The following is a 6,000-nucleotide window of genomic DNA, read 5'->3' as shown; positions in this document are numbered from 1 at the left end:
TTATTTAAAGCCACTCCACCCCCACTACCATCCTAAAAATAAGAGACACAAAATCATTTGTGCGCGAACGTTTGTGCAAACTATTTTTGCTATGTTCAGTTATCAGTGGTGCAAACACGCACGCGCGGGCACACAGAAACACACGCGCATGTACACTCCCACGCGCCACGCGTGCATGCACGCCCGCGCAGTCACACGCGCATACACGCGCTCGCACGCGCACGCACTCACTCGCACACACACACACGCACGCACGCACAGAATCAAACAAGCCATACAGACACGCGGTGGGCGTGTCTTTCCTCCAGCAGCAGTAAATAGAAGCGCGCCTCTGTGCTCCCCAGTCAAGAAATGACAGCGTCTCTTCGCTCCGGTACCGGCACCAGCCATTGCACATCTGCTCCATTACTGCACGCCTTTCAACTCTCAGTTTCCGACACCCGGCACAGATTATTTGCAACATTTCGGTAAGAATCGACCCTTATTTAACAACCTTGTCCCAGCGAAGGTTTCTATATTGATGAGGGTGTTATAACTGAGGGCGTCATGTGTCCTCTGGGAGCCACAGGTGTGCATCATTTTCTGCGTGCGTCTTGCGCCTCAGTTCTAAAGATGCAGGTCTCAATGCCTGCGGTGTCATGATTTGCTTACTCGCGGTGTGGGTAGTGAAATGTTGACCATACTTAAATTGTATAGTTCCACGTGAGACGAAGGTCAGTTGGATACAGCCCTGGTTGGCGGTTCCAAAACTCGCTGTGCGTGCAAGTGCCCGCGTGACTGAAGAAAACGACCGCCGTATAGTGCACAGAATGTTTGACTGTATACGTTTGTGATTAATTTGTACGGTATTGCGTTATTTTCTAGAAAATGTAAGTTTAAAAATCGAAATGCTGCTGTGGTGGTCTACTTGAGTGTGCAGTGCCCACTGGCTGTCTGACTTCAGAGGTTACAAGTGCACTGCCGTGCACCACTCAAGAATGACGGAGGTGATCATTTCTCCCTTTGGCAAGGCTCCAGTCTTGTTTTCGAGAATGAATGCTCCCCCCGCTCTTTTTAGCCCACTTATCCTGCCATTCTTACTGTTTGAAGATGAACTAAAAATGGTATCCAAAGACCAAGGTCAGTATATTACCATAACAAACACTCATACAATATGGGATTAAAGCAAACCAACAGAGCAGTATACATTCCACAAACGCAAAACACACGCACAAAATAAAATAAAGAAATATTAACATAAATAGAATAAATAATGCTGAAATATAAAATGAAGTTTTGAGCGAAGACCTATGTTAACAGGGTGAAGTTGTTAAAGTCATGTAGCTATTCCAAATTGTCCGGCTGTGACTGCAAAATACTAGTCAACTCAGACATTCAAATGAGTCCGTGGGTTGGATAATAGCAAAAATGTCCACAACCAACATAACCAAGTAAGTGTGCAGTAGTGTCTTGCATGCATGAAATGTCACTGTTGGTTGCTTCTGTTTCTGACATCCAAACACGCAGAGGGTTGCTCATTTTAATATTTATTATTATATAAACATGTTTACATTTCTTTCAGCTAATGCAAATATGCATGTAATGTTTGTTCACCATAATTGTGAAATGATGGTGCTTTTTCATCTCTTGTTCCAAGTATGTCAATTTGATACTTAGGTAGGGCAGATATGTCATTAAAGCTTCAATATAACTGGAGGTTACAAAGTGGGAAATGACAAAAGTGAGCACTTGCGCTAACATTAACTTAGTTATGTGGCTGGGCGCTACATGCTAGAGCATTGCATGTTATTCCACAGTCTCCACTCTACTGCAGCAGTATTTTTGTTGTGCCATCCTGTCTCTGGAATAAGATGTGTTCCTACTGTGACTAACAACCACATGTTGGGAAGTAAATACAGGATCCACTTGCTATTCTTTGTTTTTGTTTGTTAGTGTGTCGTTCCAACTGATGATTTCAATCTGGCAGTTTTTTTGGAGTTTCCCGCTATTTTTAAATGGAAAACGTAACTATAGAGCGCAGCCAACGAGTAGGCCTACTAAAGAGTGAAAAAGCAAGCACCAAGTGTCCAGGATATAGCACTAAAAACTTCTGAATTGACTGTGACCATTTTGGAGAAAATTACAGTGCATTGTACCATTTATGATGGAAGCAGTTGATGGATGCGATGTTTCCACCTTTTTACATAATGGTTAACATACATTCTTGACTGCTGAAAGGGACACATTTATGAGCTTAACATTGGCACTTATATAATAGGTTTGTATGTAAAAATGACATGAGTACTAAATTCCATTTAAGGTTTTTTTTTGTGGTGAGATTTACGACAAATTGGCTCACCCCCTTTTGGAACTCGGCCAGTTATTTTTTCCGTGTCAGCTGTCTATGTTACAGCAGGGAGGCAAGCGAGGTAATATTGCTTGCATTGTCAGTTCTGTCGACTAAAACGCCGACCGGTTGCCACCAAAATGCAAATGAACATTACTATACTTGTCCACTTCAACCTTTGAAAGTATAAAAGCATCATAGTTTGGATTTATTGACACCAATTATGAGCTCATGTGATCACCTCCACAAGATAAAAAATAACGTGCCGATTTCTTTGTAATCGGTCCCTTCTGTGACTCCCAACGAGACATGGCGAGAGCACAGGGGGGCGTGGCCATATTCCCCGGTAAAAGTAGGCGTTTTTCAAGTCGTAGCATATTTCCTAATTTCTCCAAAACGAAGATAAAAAAGAAAATGACTACTAATTTAAGTTTCCTGATCAATATTAACTGAGCTTATTCTTGAAAAATGGGCCGTCTCGGCTGGCTAATTTCTTTAAGTATAGAGTGGATCTATTGTCCCATTCATCAACTTGTTTATCTTTTGCGCCCACTGAGGCATTTAAGAGACACAATAACTGAGTGTTTAATTTTGGGAGCATATTGTTGTTGTATTTATGTCCCTGGATGATTTAACTAATGGTAACATGTAGATGGAAAAAGGCAATGATGCTTGGCATGAAGCCAAACAGAAGGGCTGCTAATATTGATGGGAAAGTTTTATTGGGAAGAGTCACACAGAATTCATACTTGAAAATGTCCATCACATTGTGTTTGAAGAGGCTGCAGTAAAGTCTGAGTAGCTTCCCAAGTGCCCAGTTTATCAGATGTCATGCTGAAGTGCTTCTCATTGTAGAATTCATGCATATTAATGTGGGTTGTTTTAAAAACAGAAAGGTAGCCATTTTGCAAGCATGAGCTTCCTTTTTATGCATAGTTTTTATAAATCAGGTGTGTGTTCCAATCAGGATTTTAATTTCCCGATACTGATCACATGGTGTAAAATGTTAAATTCTAGAACTGGGACTAATTTTCTTTATGTCATGTCATTATCCACACTGCAAATCATGTACAGGGTTGAGGGAGGGTGCTGGAGCTTATCCCAGCTGACTACGGTGAAAGGCGCACTACACCCTGAACTGGTTACCAGCCAGTCACAGGGCAGACATAGACATCGTCACCGAGTGGCTACTGAACCCACGCTACCCGCACACAAGTCAGGCGAATGTACCACTACATCTTCAGCAACTCTCCCAGATTTCCTTCAATAATGTTTTTTTTTTTTAATTATTTGAATATTCCAATTTAAAAACATTTGTCCCTTTCTTATTAATAAATGGCATTGCTTCAAATTGACAGTACAGAAAATGCAGCAACAAATTATGATTCAATATTTTAATCTTGAACATGTCAGAAAAAGGACACAAAATGCAAATACAAATAAAATGAACATGAGCAATTGCATGTACATTTCTTGTCGATGCAATGCTAAATAGCTGAGTTCATAATTATACCTATAGTTCAAATCGTACAGGTAATATTAACCTCAATTTACCTAAATGATGTGCAATCACTAATACCATCTTATATTGAGGCACTTACTTCCTAACGCATGCAAATATTGTGAATCGATATAATTTTTGAGAGGAACTCAAATTTTGTCTTCAAAGGTTCCCCTTCTCTTCAGATTCGTGTGGGTCATAAACACAGATGGCCAAAACATGCCGAATGAAACCAACCAGCAGAGGGTGATGTAACTGCATAACTGGAAAACAGCCTTATTAACAGATGTACTCATTTTATTATCGCAACATTGCTATGACGATATTTTGTCAATTTTGATATCGCAATAATGTTTTCTCTACATCTCTCGTGTGCTTACCTGGGGCTGTAACGTTTTCATTATTATTTTTTTTTTTGCATAAGATGAAGAACAACGAGCCACTTAAGGTCACCGATCGGCCATTAAAGACTTTGATCAGTAATCACTGATCACATTCTTTTTTTTTAAATCGGACGATGACAATCGGAGCACCCCTAATGAAAATGAATCAGATATGGGTCTATATTTGCTGATATGAAGCTCGGCATCCCACTCAGAAGTCAAAATAAGGCAGTAAAATATAAAGGCTAGATGGCAACAATGAGTCCGCTAAAAAGATAAAGTAGTCGTAAGGTGGTTGGTCAATCTCTAATAATGCACCGCAAGAGAGTATTAGATCACTACTCATTATGAACATTGAATGAAGGCCGATGTATGTACACTGTTTTGGTGTAGCATCTAATGCAAATAAGCATTAAGGTATAATTAATGTAAGCATTAGTGTAATAATGTTACACTACATTACAATGTACACAAAACAGTTAAAGATAAAAAAAACCATCAATAATTATCAACAAAGACTGATATGAAATACAAAAAAGGATTTTATTTAATATTTATATTGATTTTTATTTTTTATATTATTTATTTATATTTATTCGCGTTGACTTCTTTATGGCTTAACTTTTATATTGATGCTGTCCTAAAAATGCAAATAAAGACAAAATAAATTAAATATCAATACAAAATACAGTGAACCCTCGGTTATCGCGGTTAATGGGGACCGAGACCACCCGCGAAAACTGAAAATCCGCGAAGTAGCGGCGCACCTTCAAAAATGCTTAAAAAAAAAAGTGCGAAGTAGCGGCGCACCTTCAAAAATGCTTTAAAAAAATATATTAAAAAAAAAATATATATATATATATATATATACGGGTAGAGAGAGAGAGAGTGAAATTCATGTTATAACCAAAAAAAAAAAAAATTATTAAAACTTATTATTTTTTTATTCCCCAGCCATCCATCCATCCATCATCTGTACCGCTTCTCCTCACTAGGGTCGCGGGGGGTGCTGGAGCCTATCCCAGCTATCTTCGGGCAGAAGGCAGGGGACACCCTGAACTGGTTGCCAGCCAATTGCAGGGCACACAGAGACAAACAACCATCCGCGCTCACACTCATACCTAGGGGCAATTTAGAGTGTTCAATCGGCCTGCCATGCATGTTTTTGGAATGTGGGAGGAAACCCACGCAAGCACGGGGAGAACATGCAAACTCCACACAGGATGGCCGGAGCCGGGATTGAACCCACGCCCGATGCTGTCACTCACTGTGAGGCCATCGTGCTAACCAGTCGGCCACCGTGCCGCCCTCCCCCATCCATTATTTTTGTATTTATTCAGTTACTTCTTTTTGTATTTATTTAATTACTTCGACTTTTACCTGCTGGTACGCCGTCCGGTGTGCCCTGTGAAATGAAAGGTGGCATTCTTCATCGATTTATTTATTCATTTATTCATTCATAACTGACAGCCTCGCGCTCCGCTCATGCCCGGGCGGAAGGTGTTCCTCTTCGGCTTAACTACCACGCACGCCGGCCGGTCTCCTCCGGAGCTCTCGCACGGTCCCGAACGGAGCGAAATGTCGCCCCGCTAATGCCCGGGCGGAAGTTGTTCCTCTTCGGCTTAACTGCCACGCACGCCGGCCGGAGCTCTGGTACGGGCCGAACCGCGCGAAACGTCGCCCCAAATCGTGCCCGGGGGAACCTGCTCTTCTTCGTCCACTCTCCTCTTCGCCCACGCTCTTCTTCGGCGCACGCCGGCCGTCTATCCGCTCCAGCGCCCCGTCGTGCC

The 6,000-nt window shown here is 41.5% G+C and overlaps 1 protein-coding gene across 1 annotated transcript in view; it reads left to right on the top strand.

Annotated features, from left to right (window-relative positions):
- The first annotated feature begins 322 nt into the window (after positions 1-322).
- The window catches only part of cemip (cell migration inducing hyaluronidase 1), a 105,572-nt gene continuing 99,894 nt past the window's right edge, over positions 323-6,000 (top strand). Inside the window, exon 1 of the mRNA XM_088296527.1 lies at positions 323-467. The gene's annotated coding sequence lies outside the window, so the exon portion shown is untranslated. The remainder of the gene's footprint in view (positions 468-6,000) is intronic.

The sequence above is a fragment of the Idiotropiscis lumnitzeri genome, chromosome 5 (genome assembly GCF_059441095.1).
Source record: "Idiotropiscis lumnitzeri isolate Australia: NSW breed Sydney's pygmy pipehorse chromosome 5, RoL_Ilum_1.0, whole genome shotgun sequence".
In the NCBI taxonomy this organism is placed as follows: domain Eukaryota; kingdom Metazoa; phylum Chordata; class Actinopteri; order Syngnathiformes; family Syngnathidae; genus Idiotropiscis; species Idiotropiscis lumnitzeri.
Note: the sequence above shows the minus strand (reverse complement) of the source record. Positions and strands in the feature narration are given on the sequence as shown.